This window comes from Hylobates moloch, unplaced genomic scaffold, assembly GCF_009828535.3.
Source record: "Hylobates moloch isolate HMO894 unplaced genomic scaffold, HMol_V3 SCAFFOLD_7, whole genome shotgun sequence".
Taxonomy (NCBI): domain Eukaryota; kingdom Metazoa; phylum Chordata; class Mammalia; order Primates; family Hylobatidae; genus Hylobates; species Hylobates moloch.
In genome coordinates, this window is record NW_026652282.1 from 105173023 (window position 1) to 105191380 (window position 18358).

The following is an 18358-nucleotide window of genomic DNA, read 5'->3' on the forward strand; positions in this document are numbered from 1 at the left end:
GATCCTGCTATGCATTCTTTTTCTGGTTCTTGAATTGAGTGGTTTACCTGCATGCTTTTTGCACATACTGTCTTTCTCCACCTCATTCATCTGGCAAACTCCTATTCGTCCTGCGGGCTTACATGTCATTAGAATCTCTCCCTTTGCCTCCTCAACCATGCTGGGGGTCCCTCCTCTGTGCCTCCATGGCCATCAGTATTTTTTGTGTCATAGCACTACCCTTGTGATATCATAATTAACAGTTTATTATCTCTCTCACTGCAATGTGAGCTCCGTATGAGCAAGGACTATGTCTGTCTTGTCCAATGCCCAGCACATGGCTTAGCAAAATATTTGTGAACAAAAAGCTAAGTAAAAGAATGATTGAATGTCAGAAATTCTGTATCTTCTGGTGTCAGGATTCTCCTGGTGCCTTGGCTTCCAGTAAATTTGCCTGTCTTTCCTGAGAAGGAACTTGCACCTATCATCTTCTTTGACGACAGTGCATACAGCACTATTTTCCGTCAACACTTACGGCAAGGCAGCAAATTAAGGGGTTGGAGGAAGGGGCAGTTGTTCCTAGTGGGCTAGTGGTATTGCCTGCATACTTGAAGCCTCGCCCCGCCCCACCCCGCCTCTCTTCGTCCCGCCTCGCCTCGCCTCTCTTTTCTTTTCCTCTTGTCACCCAGGCTGGAGTGCAGTGGCACGATCTCAGCTCACTGCAACCTCCGCCTCCCGGGTTCAAGCGATTCTCCTGCCTCAACCTCCTAAGTAGCTGGGATTATAGGTGCCCACCACCACGCCAGGCTCATTTTTGTATTTTTAGTAGAGACGGGGTTTCACCATGTTGGCCAGGCTGGTCTCAAACTCCTGATCTCAGATGATCTGCCCGCCTCTGCCTCCCAGAGTGCTGGGATTACAGGCGTGAGCCACCATGCCCGGCCTATTTTTTTCATATTTGCAGTTACAATTTTAAAAATATCAGATCTTTCCCTCTCAAGTGGGCTGTAAATTCCATGAGTTCTGGTGCCATGTTTTCTACCACTTTTGAAGATCTCCAAGCTCACTGGCCCAGTGCTTAACACTTGGTAAGCAGCAGCCCCAGGGACCAATGGACAGTTTGTGGGCAGGGAGATTGAATGCATTGCTTAACTCACCTTGTCAGAGGTGGCAAAATTTGGCTATGCATTGGTTGCCCATGATTTTGAGGCGTACTGGGGAAGATAACAGGACTAGAAGTGTGCTCTAGCCCATGGTTTAAGGGGTTTACCCTTGGGTGAAGGCATTGCTATATGCTATTATTGGATTATTGCTGTGGGAAAAAAGTTGCTTCCCAGACCTTTGTTATTCATTTTAACATGTGAACATGCAAATTGAGTTTTGTTGGAAAACCCCACCAGCCACTTCTGAAAGAAAAACTGGAGCTTTACATCTCACAGAAGAGACTACTCTTGTCCTGTTCTTGAGGCTGAATTTCTTATTCTGCAGAATTAATGTCACAGTTCTGATTATACAGTGCATTTCAGTCTTCTTTTTCTTGAGTTTGACTAACCATGGGCCCTTTACAGCTTGGCCTAGAGAAACTGTGGATTAATGTATATGGTTTGCCTAGACACACAGATAGGCAAGGTACAGTAAAAACTCAAAGTCGTATGTATTAAGAGTTAACCTAAGGTTCAACACAAGGGTTGCAGAATTCTTTGGTAAATGATCTGTAAATAAATATTTATATGTGTCAAGAAATTCAAAGTTTTAAAAAGATCCTAAGCTGAACCCTTTTATGAATTAAATAATTCATGCACTGTGAGTAAGTAACCCATACTTGATCTGATTTAATAATTTGTATTTTCATACTGGATTTTTCTAAGATCAAGGACGATAAACATGATTTTTTGTAATTTACTTACTCACCATATATACATTGTAACAATTTGTAGACATTATCTATCCTTCTTTTTTTTTTCTTTTGGTCATGCTCTGGTCTCTTTGGTTGGGATTGTGATGGTAAAAATGTCACTTCTAGGCCAGAGAATTTCATTACCAATGTGAGACCTTCTGGAACCTTTTCTTCCCATTAGGCTGGGTCTATGAGTGATCATGATGAGCAGAGACCTGTGCCAACTCACGATGGACATGAAGCATAAATGAGAAATTTTTATTATCTTTTTTTTTTTTTTTTTTTTGACGGATCAGTGCAGTGGCGCGATCTCGGCTCACTACAAGCTCCGCCTTCCGGGTTCACACCATTCTCCTGCCTCAGCCTCCCGAGTAGCTGGGACTACAGACTCCCGCCACCATGCCTGGCTAATTTTTTTGTATTTTTAGTAGAGACGGAGTTTCACTGTGTTAGCCAGGATGGTCTCGATCTCCTGACCTTGTGATCTGCCCGCCTCAGCCTTCCAAAGTGCTGGGATTACTGGCGTGAGCCACCGCGCCCGGCCGAAATTTTTATTATCTTAAGCCACTGAGATTTGAAGGTTGTTACCCTGGCAGCTCCTAGCTTATCCTGATTGATACACACCGGTAAAGCATGAGCCGTCCTTTTCTGTCTCACAGCATGTCTTCCTTGTTTCCATACTGAAGTGGTTTGGATGTTTTGTCCCTCCAAATCTCGTGGTGAAATATGACCTCCAATGTTGGTGGTGGGGCCTAGTGGGAAGCTTTTGAGTCATGGGAGTGGATATCTCATGAATAGCTTAGTGCCCTCCCTTTGGTAATGAGTGCATTCTTCCTCTGTTAGTTCATGAGAGAGTTGGTTGTTTAAGGGAGCCTGGTAGCTCTCTCCTTTCTTTCTCTCTCCATGTGACACACATGCTCCCCCTTCGCCTTCTGCCATCATAGTAAGCTTCCTGAGGCCTCACCAGAAGCAGAGCAGATGTTGGTGCCATGCTTCTTGTACAGCCTACAAAACTGTGAGCCAAATAAACCCCTTTTCTTTATAAATTACCCAGAGTCAGGCATTTCTTTGTGGCAATGAAAAACGGACTAACACACATATAGAAGAGAAATCAGGGGTGTTAAAGTCTCTTATGCTAGAAAATACATCTGTCAATCTACAGATTTCCAAGGCTATTTGATGGCTCTAGTTAATAATTTACTTGGGAAGGACTAGTGTCCCCTCAGTTCTATAACATATGGAGTCCTGGAAGGTAATCAGAAAGCTGATAACATTCTCTTCCAGAAACCTTCCAATCCTCTCTCAGATCGAAGGCACACTAAACTACATGCAGATTTTGGAAAACAAAAATTCAGGGACTGTCAGAGTCATGATTCCCATGGTGACTATTTTGCTAACAGACCCTGTACCACCTGCTGTGGCCACCTGACCTTAGGTAGGCTAATTAGAATCCTTCCCCAGAAATTTATGTACTAATATAGGACACAAACTATAAAGATATAGGCTCAAATCTGTTGAAAGCCCTCTTCCCTGCCCCACATACAAAATCTGACGGTAGGTCAGGTGCGGTGGCTCATGTCTGTAATCCCAACATTTTGGGAGGTGGAGGCAGGCCGATTGCTTGAGCCCAGGAATTATAGACCAGCCTGGGAAACATGGTGAAACCCTATCTTTACAAAATATGCAAAAAATTAGCCTGGTGTGGTGGTGCATGCCTGTAGTCCCAGCTACTCTGGAGGCTGACGTGGGAGGATTGCTTGAGCCCGGGAGGTAGAGGCTGCACTGCAGTGAGCCAAGATTGCACCATTGCTCTCCAGCCTGAGTGACAGAGTGAGACCCTGTCTCAAAACAAACAAATAAACAAACAAACAACCACACACACACACACACGCACACACACACACAAAGGCAGGAAAAGAAAGAAAGAAAATGTGATGGCAGAGAAGGTGGGAAAGTAAGTATTCTGAGAGCAGCAATGAGAAATGGAGATGTAGAGATAGTGAGAGTGAGCTAGTTGTATTCCTGTCCTTTCATCCAGTCATCACTGAGGCCAGTGGCATCCTTGCCATTTATACATTTTTGGTTCTTGAGTCCATAAATGTACTCCCCCACTCCCACTGCTTATTTGGCTTAAGATAGTTCTGGTCGGACTTCTGCCACTTACAATGAAATGAGTCCTGATTAATAAAGTGGTTTAAGCAACTCTTTTTGTTATTGTTATTCTTATCTCAGTGTTTCTCAGCTCTTTTATATCACGACACAGATGGAAAATGATATTTTTACAGCACCTGGGGGTAAACTGGAGGGGATTTGTGGGTGTCTATATGGGACTCAGTGACAACATCCATTCCTTTTTTGCATCATATACAGACATTCTCCAATTGAGTGCCCATGTGACCACTCTGTTTTTCACTTTCAGTATTTAATAAATTATATGAGATATTCAACCCTTTATTATAAAATAGCCTTTGTGTTAGATGATTTTGTCCAATGGTAGGCTAATATAACTGTTCTGGGCATGCTAAAAGTAAGCTGGTCTAAGCTATGATGTTTGGTAGGTTAGGTGTATTAAATGCATTTTTGAGTTATTTTTAACTGATGGTGCGTATATGGGGACTTACGTATCTGTAAGTTACCCCGTAGTACGTAAAGATATTTTATTTATTTATTTGAGACGGAGTTTTGCTCTTGTTACCTAGGCTGGAGTGCAATGGCGTGATCTCGACTCACTGCAACCTCCACCTCCTGGGTTCAAGCAATTCTCCTGCCTCGGCCTCCCAAGCAGCTGGGATTGCAGGCGCCCGCCACCAGGCCCAGCTAATTTTTGTAGTTTTAGTAGAGATGGGGTTTCCCCATGTAGGCCAGGCTGGTCTCGAACTCCTGACCTGAAGTGATCCACCTGTCTCGGCCTCCCAAAGTGCTGGAATTACAGGTGTAAGCCACAGCACTCGACCCAAGATATTTTAAAAGATATTCAATGTTTGTGTTAAATTTATAAATGAAATATTTTTAAAAATGTTTAATGAAAAAAACCTGAGCTTGCTTCTGTCAATATAACTTTTTCTATCAAGTATTGTGCTTGAAATGATTTCACACAGTTCCCTATCAAGATTTTAATTATGACTATTTGTTTTTATTTCTTAAAATTTAATTTAATTTAAAATTTCTGTAGAGACAGGGTCTCCCTATATTGCCCAGACTGGTCTTGAACTCCTGGTCTCAAGTGTTCCTTCTGCCTCAGCCTCCCAAAGTGCTGGGATTACAGGCATGAGCCACCATGCCCAGCCCACTGATGACTTTTTGAATTTCTTATTGTCACCATTGACAAGAAACTTTGCTCCCACAAATAGGTGATAAAAACAACTTAAAGAATTTTTCCAAAACTTACAACAGTTGAATTTTTTAGACAACTGGTGGCTAGAGTAAAAAAATAAAAAACAATTTAATTTTTTGTAAATTATATATTTTTTAGAGGCAAGGTCTTGCTCTATTGTCCTTTTGCTCAGGCTGCATTTGAACTCCTGGGCTTCAGTGATCCTCTTGCCTCAGCCTCCGCAAGTAGCTGAGACTATAGTCACGTGCCACCAGTCCTGGCAATAGTTGAAATATATTTTAAAAGTCCAACAGTTCTTCCTTTTTCTTTCACTGATAAGCACTATGATGAAATATCTTGTGATGACACAAATGGATTCCAAATCCAATCCATTTTTGTTTTTGAGACAGTGTCTCGCTCTGTTGCCCAGGCTGTAGTGCAGTGATGCAATCTCAGCTCACTGCAACCTCCACCTCCCAGGCTCAAGCCATCCTCTCATCTAAGCCTTCCAAGTAGCTGGGAATACAGGTGCACACCACCACGCCTGGCTAATTTTTTATATAGTTTGTACAGATGGGGTTTTTCCATGTTGCCCAGGCTGGTCTTGAATTCATGAGCTCAAGTGATCCTCCTGTCTTGGCCTCCCAAAGTGCTGGGGTTACAGGCATGAACCACCGTGCCCAGATTGCCCACATTTTTTAATGTCAAGCACAGTATTTCAAAATAATGATGATGCTGTAATTTTCAGAACACACGGGCAGTCATCATGTGGCTAGCTTGGATGCCTCTAAGACAGCATATCAACAGCAGACAGACATATGTGAAGATACGAATTTGGGGCTGGTACCTGGAGCTGGGCCTACTGGCATTTTCTCTCCTCGTTCCCTCCCCTAGTCTCAAGTAGATGACGTGGTGGTCGATCACTTCCTTGGGTATACTCAGCATGAAACAGTGAAGCAGTGAGGGACAGAAGTTCCTTTAGTGCTGGCTGGCTGTGGAGACGGGAGGGCAAAATTCTAGATTCTGTTCTACAGAGCCTGTCCTCTGCAAAAAAAGCCCAGCTAAGTTGCTAGCAGCTGGTGGTGACTGGCATGAAGGCTCTGGCTCCCTCAAGCTCTGCCTGACTGCCCCAAACCCTGAGGGAATCAATAATTTTTGCCCTACTTATAATCCATTGACAGCACCCCAGTGTCTCAAGGTCCATGAATTGGGAAGCTCTGCTTTATTAAATCTTTCACTAGAACTACAAAATGGGATGGGAGAAAGGCTTGCCATTTTAGGCCTTCACAAGAGGGGCGTCCCACATGCACTCTCCCTCAACCTCTCTCTCTAAAGTCGCTCTGGCTTTCCCACCCTCTTCCTCGGGAAGCTATAGCCTAGTCTTTTCCTCAAGAGAAAGAGCTCTAGTGTGTTCTGGTTTCTTTGTCTAGAGGTAGAGGGAGGCTTGCTGCTACCTAGGCTTGGGGGCTCTGGGGCTGAGGCCTGTGGGTGTCGTGGTCTGCCATTCCTCCTGTGGTCACTCCACACCTCTAGAAGCTTCTGCTGTGCCAACGCAAGCTTCACTCACTAAAACATCACAAATGGGGCTGGACTGCTGGACTCCTAGCAACACTGTGTTGTAGCAACAGTGACAACAGCTGAAGGAAACAGTTCCTACGTGGACAGAGCAGGCTTCCAGATTTTTCTCCTTAAGGCAGCAGAAGCCAGTAGTGACCCTCTGAAATGAGTGTGCACCCCTGCGATTCACAGAACTCTTGTGAGAGGGCGCACTCTAGAGAGGGAAGAAGGATATTCTAATGATAGCTAAGCAAAGGGCTAGGGATAATTTAATTAGAAAAATAACCGAAATTTGTTTACTTCAAGCTAGGTAAGTGGTATATATATATATTTTTACACTTCAAATTTGTTCTTTCCTGAAATGCAATTGCCTCCAGTTATTATTGGCTTCTAGCACAAGTGGCCTTAACGTAAATGTAATGACATATTAAACCAGTGAAACAAAATGGGCTGTTCTCGCTGATAATCTTGCCTGTTGTAGGCTTCAAATCTCCTTCCAAACCTCACTTTCCTGAGGAAGTGCTCTGCTAATTCCTGCTCTGGCAGCTTATTTAATCCTGGGTGCCCTTGGAAAAGTGAACAAAACTTCCGAGTTTTTCTCATATTTGTTCGTCTGTTCAAATTTGTAGTCAATCACTCAGCTTACTGAAGTGCTCCTCCTTCTATGCCTCTGGTTTGCCTGAGGAACACAAAGACAAGAGCCAAGTACAAAGGAATGTCGGAACCAGGGTCAGGCCCTGGGAGTTGCCTTCTTTTCTTCTCCCTGGAATTAAAAATATCATTTAGGTCATGAAACTGCTACCTGGGTTAACAGCCAAGTCCCTGTCTACCCGCAGCTGTGCTGGCATTTCAGCTGACCAATCTTGCTATTCATTTCTTGTTAACTCTTACTTTTCCTCCTCTATGCTCCCCTAAGCACTTTAAGCTTTTCCCGCCATAGCACTTAGCACCCTGCTTCTTTTTTTTTTTTTAAATTTCTAATATCTTTCACACTACTCTAAAAGTTCCATGAGCGCAGGGTCACTGACTGCCTTGTTTTTCACTATGTCCCTAACATCTAGCCCAGGGTCTGCCTGGCATAGAGCCAGCAGTCAGTAAATATTTGTCGCACACATAAACAAAACTCTATTAGGCTTGGGGACTTGAGCAATTATTTTCTTTTCTCTAAGCCTCAGTTTCCCTATCGGTAAGATGAGGGCTCTGTAGATATTCTTCAAGGTCCTTTATAGTACTGACATTTTATGGTTTACTTTCCTCAAATGTCAATCCCATTCTCAGTGGATTCAAAACATTCCTCACTGATGACTTCATCTTCCACTTTGATGATATCAAAATTGCCCAAAGTGAGATCTTGCAATATATCCTGTCCATTTCTAAATTATTTTGCATAGCCACCTCTTCTGTCTTCTATTACCTCTTGTTTCAAAGAAGAAAGATTTCTCCATTCATAATTCCTGCCCTTCCCCTCTGTTTTCCTCTGGGATCTTACCTTCATCCATTCATTCAACAATTATTTGTTGAGCACCTACCATGTGCCAGATGCTATACTAGGTACCCAGAATAGAACTATAGGCAAATCAAATCCCTATTATTCAAGAGTTTATACTCTTCCTCTATAATAGCTCTGCAAATGCTCTCAAATCTTTATCTTCAGCTTGGATACTTTTCCAAAGCTTCAAACTGTAATATTCTGAGTTTCTTTTGGTCATCTCCATATGGATGTCCCATCAATCCCTCATATCATTTGTAGCATATCCCAAATTAAACTCTTCTCACCAAACTATTTTTTTCTTCTTGTTGATAGTCTTACTTTGGTTAATGATTCTATCATGGTCTGAGCCACTGATATTTGAGACCCTAGAGTTATAACTGCTTTCCTTAGTTTTACTGTCTGTACAAGGCTGAAATGGCTTTCCAAAAGATATTCACATCCTAATCTCTGGAACCTGTGAATGTTACCTTATATGGCAAAAGGAACTTTGCAGATGTGATTAAGACTCTTGAGATGGAAAGATTATTCTGGATAGGCCTATGGACACGTGTCCCTTATAAGGACAAGCATCTTTATAAGGGAGAGGTAAGGACATTTGACACAGAAGAGGAGGAGACAATGTGACTATGGAGGCAGAGACTGGAGTGATGTGGCCAAGGAATGCTGGTAGCTACTAAAGCTCAAAGAGGCAAGGAATAGATTCTCCCCTGGAAGCTCCAGAACTAGCCCTGCTGACGTCTTGATTTTAGCCCCATAAGACTCATTTTGGACTTCTGGCCTCTAGAGCAGTAAGATAATAAATTTCTATTTTTAGAGATAGAAATTTAAAAATCTTTCTATTGTTTAAACCCACTAAGTTTATGATAATTTATTATAGCAGTCATAGGAAGTTAATACATGATCCTCCCTCAAATCAGTTGCCAAGTCCTTTAAGTCTACTTCCCCAATGTCTTCCAGATCCATTCTCCCCTCACCTTCTCTACCGCTACTGCCCTAGTTCAAGCTCTCATCACCTTTATCTGGTGTTACTAAAGTAGATTTCTAAAAACAAAGTATGGTTCCTAGCTGGTATAAGACCTTCCGTAGTTCTTACACCATAAACTTCTGCTTGAACACTTCCAGAGATAAGGAGCTTCCTGCCTGTGATGCCATCAATATGATTATTAGACAACTGAAGTTGTTTGAAAGGTGTCCCAGTAATTTCTTGCTATTAGGCCTAGTTCTACCCATGAGGCTCTTCTTGGGTTCCAGCCTCTACTTCTGTCTTCCCTGTGGAGTTAACTTGGGTAGGTTGAACTACATTTCCTGGAATTGTCTTCCTTGTGTGTTTCCTCTTAATGTGGGCCACAAGAGGGATTCTTGTGTGAGATTTGAAAGGCGGAAGTGAAATAACAGTCATTTTGCTATCCAGAGTAGGTGTTTAGTAATTGACCCATTATCATGGTTTCTACACTAATCACCATCCTCATGAGTCTACTGGATGTAGTCAGATTAGCATTGGGTACAATAGTGAATAAAGACTGGTGCAGTAGAGAGGCCTGATCACTTCTTTGGCTTGGATGGTATGCTTATCTGAATGTGGTCTAGTGAATTCAGATCACATTTAAGAACATGGCAGCAATAGCTTCATGATGACTGCTGGGCTCACTTCTACCCAGAGCCTCATTAACCCCACAAAGAAGTCTAGATGTTTGTTTAACGGGGTTTTCTTGAAGCTGTTTCAGGGCGGGTGCACTAGCAGCAAACCACTTGGGCCTGTGAAGAACATCATAGCCCACACCAGCATATCTGGATGGATATGTTGCCCAGCAATGCCAATTATAGAGAAATAAAAAAAAATGAGCAAAAAAAAGATAATAAAAACCCATATAACTTGTGGACAAAGACTTATTGACAGGTGCAAAAAATAAATAATCTTTTGCCACTCAGAACTCATTGTTCAATATGAGTTTTGATACACATAAGAAGGAATATTATTAAAAGCAAATAAAAAAATCATAATTCCACTGTCCTGAGGCAACAACTGTTAACATTTTCGGTACAACATAGTTTATGTTCTAAGTTTGAATCTGACTCTGCCAATGCTTTTTGACTTGGGCAAGTGTTTAATTTTTCCAGCCTCAATTTTCCCATCTGAAAACTGAGATAATGCCAACCTAGCAGGGCTGTTGTGAAGATCTGACAAGATACTTTATGTAAAGCATATAACACATAGTTGCTCTTAAAATTGTAGCCATTATTATTTTACAAGGTGTATTAGTCTGTTCTCATGCTGCTGATAAAGACATATCCGAGACTGCATAATTTATAAAGAAAAAGAGGTTTAATGAACTCATGGTTCCACGTGCTTGGGGGAGGCCTCACAATCATGGCAGAAGGTGAAAGGCACGTCTTACATGGCAGCAGGCAAGAGAGAATGAGAACCAAGCAAAAGGGGTTTCCTCTTATAAAACCATCAGATCTCGTGAGACTTATTCACTACCACAAGAACAGTATGGGGGAAACCGCCCCCATGATTCAATTATCTCCCACCAGGTCCCTCCCACAATATGTGGGAATTATGGGAGCTACAATTCAAGATGAGATTTGGGTGGGGACACAGCTGAACCATATCACCAGGTTATTCCAATTCCAAATAACAGTCCTAACTGTTAGGACTGTTATTGATCTTTCTTCTGATCTTTCTTGTGATGTTTTCCTTCCTTAAAAAAAAAAGAGTGTAAATGTAGATAGAATAAGATCGGCCACAAGTTGATAATTGTTGAGAACGAGGATCCATTATACTATTCTCTCTCTCTCTCTCTCTCTCTCCATGTGTGTGTGTGTGTGTGTGTGTGAATTTTCTACAATAAAATGTTTCTAAAAATAAAAACCACAAAAAATCAAAGAAATAAAGAAGACTTACATTCAGGTTTTGCCCCAATCTCTCGTTATAAACTTGTTTTCTTCAGTTTAGGACCCTGCAAGTTGGGCTTGCAAATATAAACCGGGGCTTTTTACTAAGGATATTTTGAGATGCAACTATATGGCATGAGCCACTACTTTTGGGTTACACCATTTGTGAATAATGAGATGAATGGGTGACTTTCCCCTAAAAGGGCACAAAAATCTATGGGAGGTAGTAGGGGCATTATAGAGGTTTGTGCAGAGAATCTAATGTGGCAGTGACCTGACAATACTGTTGAGTAGTTCTTGCTTTTTAGGCCCTCTGGTACTGCCTAGTTGATCTTCTTCTGCCTCCCTTCCATCCTGTGGGCTTCTCCCTACCAGATCCTGAGGACCTACCACTAACTTTCCAGGAATTTTGTGAGCTAGATGATGTTACACTGGGAGCTTGCAGTTGGCCGTGGTGGGAGTATTTATATGATGGAAATCAGCAAACATTAGAAATCAGATTTTTTGTTGTTCTGAAGAGCTGGTTGCTAAACATCTACCAGTGCACCACTAATCATACCATTCCAATAAGTTCCATTTTTCCTCATATGAGCTAGAGTTGGATTCTGCTACCCTTCTCCTAGCTTCTCCAAGTAAAACAATTAGTAATGAGTATACTGCAGAGAGAGAGAACAGTTTGTTGCTGCTGTTACTGCTACTAAGTGCTAAACGTGGCATGTATCTCTTTTTAAGTCAACAACTCCACAGATACTGATAAAGTGCTTAATTTCCTTTTCTAATTGTCAAATGGCTTTTTGGGGAATTCTAAGAGACACGTAACAGCACTGGAGGTCTCAGAGAAGACAAAAGCTACCACAGCTTCTTCATGCATGCCTCCAACTCCATACATTCCGTGGTTTCATAATAAGACTTTCACCTTCTCTTCTTCACTTTTCACTGAGATAGAGGACTGGATAAGCTGCAGCTGACCTCCTGCAGATGTTTCAGATTTAGTGGTTCATTGATTCCTATTGTCATTTCAAGTTTTCCCTCTGGTTTTAGAATCCTGTTTTCTTTTGGCATTAAGGAAACCAGGGTTGTACACTCTGTCACTAACTCACTACCTCAACTTGGGCAAGTCTTAGCTCTTAAAGTTGTGATTCACAAATTCACTCTGGGCTCTGGCATTCTCTAACTATGCCTATTGTTGTTGTTGTTGCTAGGGTGATGGGACTACCATTGATTCCCTTATCCCAATTGTCTTTAATGTTGTTTAAAACCCTTTCTTGGTCCAGTGTTGTGGCCCGCACCTGTAATCTCAGCACTTTGGGAAGCCAAGGCAGGAGGATCACTTGAGGCCAAGAGTTTGAGACCAACCTGGGCAATATAGGGAGGCACCGTCTCTACAAAAAATAAAAAAATTTGCCAGGTGTGGTAGTATGCCTGCAGTCCCAGCAGATTGGGAGACTGAGGAGGGAGGATCACTTGAGCCCAGGAGGTCAAGGTTACAGTGAGCTATGATCGCACCACTGCACTCTAATCTGGGCAAGAGAGGGAGGCCCTATCTAGAAAACAAGCGAACAAACAAAACACCTTTTCTTAAGTTTTTTAATTAGATGGCTTTTTTGAGAAACATTCCTGTTTCAAAGTTTTAATAACACAGAGTAAAATGTGAGATTCTGTCATTCCTTCCCCATTCCCATTTCCCTTTTTAGAGGTTGCTATGGTTATTAGTTTGTGTATTTCTTTCAGGTCTTTTAAAATACATTTACATATATACATAAATACATATACGTGAATATAGTACACATGCATGGGTAAATGGGATCTTACTACATATCTTGACTTCAGACTTGCTTTCATGGGCTAAATATGAGGAGACTGAGCCAGAAGACTACTGGAGAAGGTGGTTCATCCCCAATTCCCCCACTGCCCTGTATGTGGCTACCTGCGTGTTTTTGTCTGATTTTGCCCTTCCCTCCAAGCCCCAAACTCCCTCAATCCCCAAAACTATAAGATAAGAAGCTTAGCCCTCCACATCTGAGATTTGAGTGGAGGAAGAAGCCAATCGTGAATTATGTAAGGTTGGAATGTTACTACAGGATGTATATTGCAGAGTTTTATGGTGCCATAATTTACTTAACACCTCCCTATTGAGCACCTGTTTGTCTGATTTTTCATTATTACAATCTTGCAAAGAACATCCTTGTAAATACATACTATGCATGCATGTGTTCATAAGTTAAATTCCTTGAAGTGAAAAAGTCAAAAGGAATGAACAGTGAAAAGTTTGAGAGACTCTGCCAATTGTACACTCAAAGATCTTATTTTATCTACCACCAGTAGCATATGAGTGCCTATTTCCTCACACATTGTTGATATTAGATATTCTCAATCTTTTCAATTTTTGCTTATCTGATGGACCAAGAATAATTTCATTTTAATCAGCATCTCCACCAATAACTAGTAGGTTGAACAGCTATTTATGACAATTGGTCATCTTTTTTCATCTTAAGAATTGCCTAGTACAAGCTTGTCCAACCCATGGCCTGCAGGCCACATGCAGCTCAGAACATCTTTGAATGTGGCCCAACACAAATTCATAAACTTTCTTAAAACATTGTGAGTTTTTTTGTGATTTTTTTTAGCTCATCAGCTATCATTAGTGTAATGTATTTTATGTGTGGCCCAAGACAATTCTTTTTCTTCCAATATGGCCCAGGGAAGCCAAAAGATTGGACTAGTACATCAGTGAAATGTCAGAATAAGGAGGTTGGGCGTGGTGGCTCATGTCTGTAATCCCGGCAGTTTGGGGGGCCGAGGCAGGCGGATCATTTGAGGTCAGGAGTTCAAGACTAGCCTGACCAAAATGGTTAATCCCTGTCTCTACGAAAAAAAAAAATTAGCTGGGCGTGGTGGTGCGCTTCTGTAATCCCAGCTACTGGAGGCTGAGGCATGAGAAATACTTGAACCCAGGAGGTGGAGGTTGCAGTGAGCTGAAATTGTTCTACTGAACTCCAGCTTGGGTGACAGAGTGAGGCTCTGTGTCAAAAGATAAAAAAAAGTCAGAATAAGGAACTTCAAAAGTTAATTGCTTCATAAAAGCAATAAATAAACCGGCAAAAACTGTCAGAATCAACTTTTTCATAACTCTGGAAACTAATAAAAATCTTACAGTAACCAGGGGAATTCTTAATCAAGAAAACATATTTGGATGTCAGTAAGAGCACTTTGTGGCATTTAAACTTAAACTATCTCCCAAACCGAGGCTTGGCAGTGGCTTTGAAGACAATAGCCCTCACTCCTGGAACAAATACCCAGCATTGGAGGGAGTAGAACAGAGCTTATTCTCAAAGAATTCTGGTGGATTGTTTTGACCTGACTGGTGACTCCCTTGAGGATAGACTCAAAGGACTTGCTTTTATTTTATCTAACTTGAAAATCTCCCAGAGTTGAGATGGCTACTCTGGGAGTGTTTGCCAAAAATATTTAAAGGCAAATGTTTTAGGTGCTCCCACATGGGGAGGGATAACACTTGAGGCAAACAATAGAACACCGAAAAGCTTGGGAGGAGAGGCTGGAAAGTGAGATGCTTTAGGGAATAAGGGCTTTGAAAACTCCTACATATTCTTGGGAATCTAAATGGCCATACGTATGTCCAGGGCTGTGCACATGCTCAGGAAAGAACTGAGAAGGCCATAAGCTGTCACCGCTGATTCACCTCCAGGCTCTGTGCAAGAAGGTAGTATAGGCTCAGGCAGAGTTTTAAACTGCCTGACTGAGTGTTGAAGATGTACCGCAATATAAACAGAACTTCTCAGTAAAGACTGAAATATTGTGTATGTGTGCTTTTTTGGTTCCAGGCGTGTTAGGAATTATTTGTTGAATCACTGGCTGACCACTAAGTGTATGGAAGAAGGAATCCAGTGGCCACACATGACAAAGAATACAGAATTTACAAAATTAGTTTATAAAAGTCATTAAACAAACAACAACAAACCATGAGGAGGGGGATTTGATTTTTAGAGTTGCCACATTATAATATTCAAAGTGTCCACTTTTTTTTAAAAAAAAGAGGCATGCAATGAAACAAGAAGGTGTGCCTGTATGCATGAAAAAAGAAATAGAAATTGTTCACATGGAGGCCCATACATTAGACTTACTCAAAAAGCCTTTTAATTAACTATTTTAAATATGCTTAGAGATCTAAGGATACCATGAGTGAAGTACCAGAAGAGATCAGGAGAATGATGTCTCACCAAACGGAGAATATCCAATGAAAATTATAAAAAGAAATCAAATAGAAACTCTGCAGTTGAAAAGTACAATAACTGAAACAAAAAAATTCATAAGAGGGGTTCAGCCAGAGACCTGAGCAGGCAGAACAACGAAACAGCAAACTTCAAGATTTGTCAATTGGGATAATCCAGTCCAAGGACCAGAAAGAAAAAAAAAAGTGAAGAAAAATGAACAGAACTAAGGGGCTTGTGGGATACCATCAAGAATACCAGCATAAGCATAATGTGAACTCCAGGAGAGAATAAGAGAAAGGCAAAGAAAGAGTGTTTAAAGATGTAATGGCCAAAACTTTGAAAATTTGATGAAAGACATTACTTTTTGCCTCTATAGAGCTCAATGAACTCCAAGAAGGATAAACTCGAAGACATCCACACAAACACATATCATAATCAAATTGTACAAAGCCAAAGACAGAATATTGAAAGCAGCAAAGAGAAACAACTCATTATGTACAAAAGATCCTTAACAAAGATTAACAGCTAATCTCTCATCTGAAACAATGGAGGTCAGAAGACTGTGGGATGATGTATTTAAAGTGTAGAAAGAAAATAAAACCCTGCCAATCAATTCTATATTCAGCAAAACAACCTTTCAAAAAAGGAGAAACTGAGACATTCCCAGTTAAACAAAAACTGAAGGAGTTCACTGCTGTTACAACTTCCCTACAAGAAATGCCAAAGGGCATCCTTCAGGCTGAAATGTAATTACCATATATAGTAACTCTGTAACTGCATGAAAAAAAAAACCACCGTTAAATATAACTACATGGGCAAAAATAAAAGTCAGTATTAATGTGTCTTTTGTTTATAACTCCTCTTTTTTCCTATATGATTTAAAAGACAAATGATTAAAACATAAATTATAATCTATGTTGGTGAGTACATATTTTATAAAGATGTAATTTGTGACAACAGCTTCAGGGTGGGATGGAGCTACATAAGAGCAATGTTTTTTTTAAGTTACATTTTTTATTGTGGTAAGAACACAACATGATCTACCTGTTTGACACATTTTTAAATGTACAATACATTATTGTTGACTATGGGTACAATGTTGTACAGCAGATCTCTAGAGCTTATTATTCATCTTGCTTCACTGAAATTTTATGCCTGTTGATTAGTAACTCCCTACTTCTGCCTTCCCCCAGCCCCTGGCAACCACCGTTTCACTCTGTTTTTGGTGCCAATTTTAAATACAGTTGTATTCAAGACATTGCATTTTCCACTTACAATACAGTGCTTATAAAGTTCAATGCTATTTCCTTCCTCTGTGCACATGTTCCATATTCAAGTATTGAGAATATCCAGTAATTTACTATAGCAGCTGAACTTTAAAACTGACATAGAATTTGCTGCAAATTTGGGTCCTTCAAAGTTTTAACTGCGTGGAACAATGTTATATCTATACATGGGTTAGGTTAATCAACCTCTTCAATAGAGGGCACTGAGGAAGCAACACTAGAGGGAGGAGTTCTGCCAAGGAAGCCCCCAGGCATTCCTTCAAACACCTCCTGCACTCTGTTACAGCTTGGTAACAGTGGGGTTGCAGACTTCCTCCAGCTCTTTCTACTGATGTTCAAATTCTTCCTTCTCTATAGTACCATTCTTATTGAGCCAGTTGCTAATTTCATTACACTTGTCAAGAGTCTTCTGTTTATCCTCATCATTGTCCTACTTATGGTTGTGCTTGAACTCAGTAATAAAATGGTTGACCATTTGCTTGTTGAAGTCTTCTCCACCTAAGTGGAGAAGCTGTATATTTGATCTCAAAGATTCCATCCTCAATAGTGAGGATTGACAGATCAAAAGTGCCACCTCTTAGGTCAAAGATGAGCACATTTCTTTCTGCTTCAACCTTTTTGTCTAAGCCATAAGCAATAGCAGCCTAAGCCATAAACAATAGCAGCAACAGTTGGCTCATTGATAATTCTTTTTTTTTTTTTTAGATGGAGTCTTGCTCTGTTGCCCAGGCTGGCATGCAGTGGTGGGATCTTGGCTCACTGCAACCTTTGCCTCCCGAGTTCAAGTGATTCTGGTGCCTGAGCCTCCCGAGTAGCTGGGATTACAGGCACACACCACCAAGCCTGGCTAATTTTTGTATTTTTAGTAGAGACGTGGTTTTGCCATGTTGGCCAGGCTGGTCTCGCACTCCTGACCTTAGGTGATCCACCCGCCTCAGCCTCCCAGAGGGCTGGGATTACGAGGGTGAGCCACCACACCGGGCCTTGATAATTCTAAGTACATTGAGACTAGCAATGGTTCCAACATCCTTGGTAGTCAGATGTTGAGAATCATTAATGTAAGTTGGCATTGTGACCACAGCATTGGTAACAGTCTTCTCAAGGTAGGCTTCTGCAATTTCTTTTATCGTTGTCAGACCATAAATGACACCTCCTCTGGATGGAAACTTTTTGTCTCTTACTTGTATTCTACTTGGACTTTGGGACTATCTGCATCATTCACCAGCAAGAACGACCAATGCTTCATATCAGACTGGACAACAGCATCATCATATCTGCATTCAATCAGATGTTTGGCATCAAAAATCATGTTGATAGGGTTCATTGCAACTTGGTTCTTTGTGGGATCACCAATTAGTCATTTGGTATCAGTAAAGGCAACAGAGCTTGGGATGGTTTGATTTCCCTGATCATTGGCAATTACCTCCAATATTCTGTGCTAAACGACATCCACACAAGAGTAGGTGGTGCCAAGATCAATACCAACTGCAGGTCCCTTAGACATAGTTACTTGCATGTAGGTTTGGCTTGGCTTGCAAAGAATACACACGAATCTCGAAGGCTGCCACTATGTTCAGTGAGCCATTTCACTCGTTGATTCTGTGAATTTGACTGTTTTACATACATCATAAAAATTGAATCATGCATTATTTGTTATTTGTCCTTTTGTGACTGGCTTATTTTATATAGTATGATGTCCTCAAGGTC

At 41.2% G+C, this 18358-nt stretch overlaps 2 pseudogenes; one reads left to right on the forward strand and one right to left on the reverse strand.

Annotated features, from left to right (window-relative positions):
* The first annotated feature begins 10106 nt into the window (after positions 1-10106).
* Positions 10107-10213, forward strand: LOC116812362 (small nucleolar RNA SNORA40; annotated as a pseudogene).
* A 6868-nt stretch (positions 10214-17081) lies between these two features.
* On the reverse strand, positions 17082-18155 carry LOC116811180 (heat shock cognate 71 kDa protein-like; annotated as a pseudogene).
* Between the last annotated feature and the right edge of the window lie 203 nt (positions 18156-18358).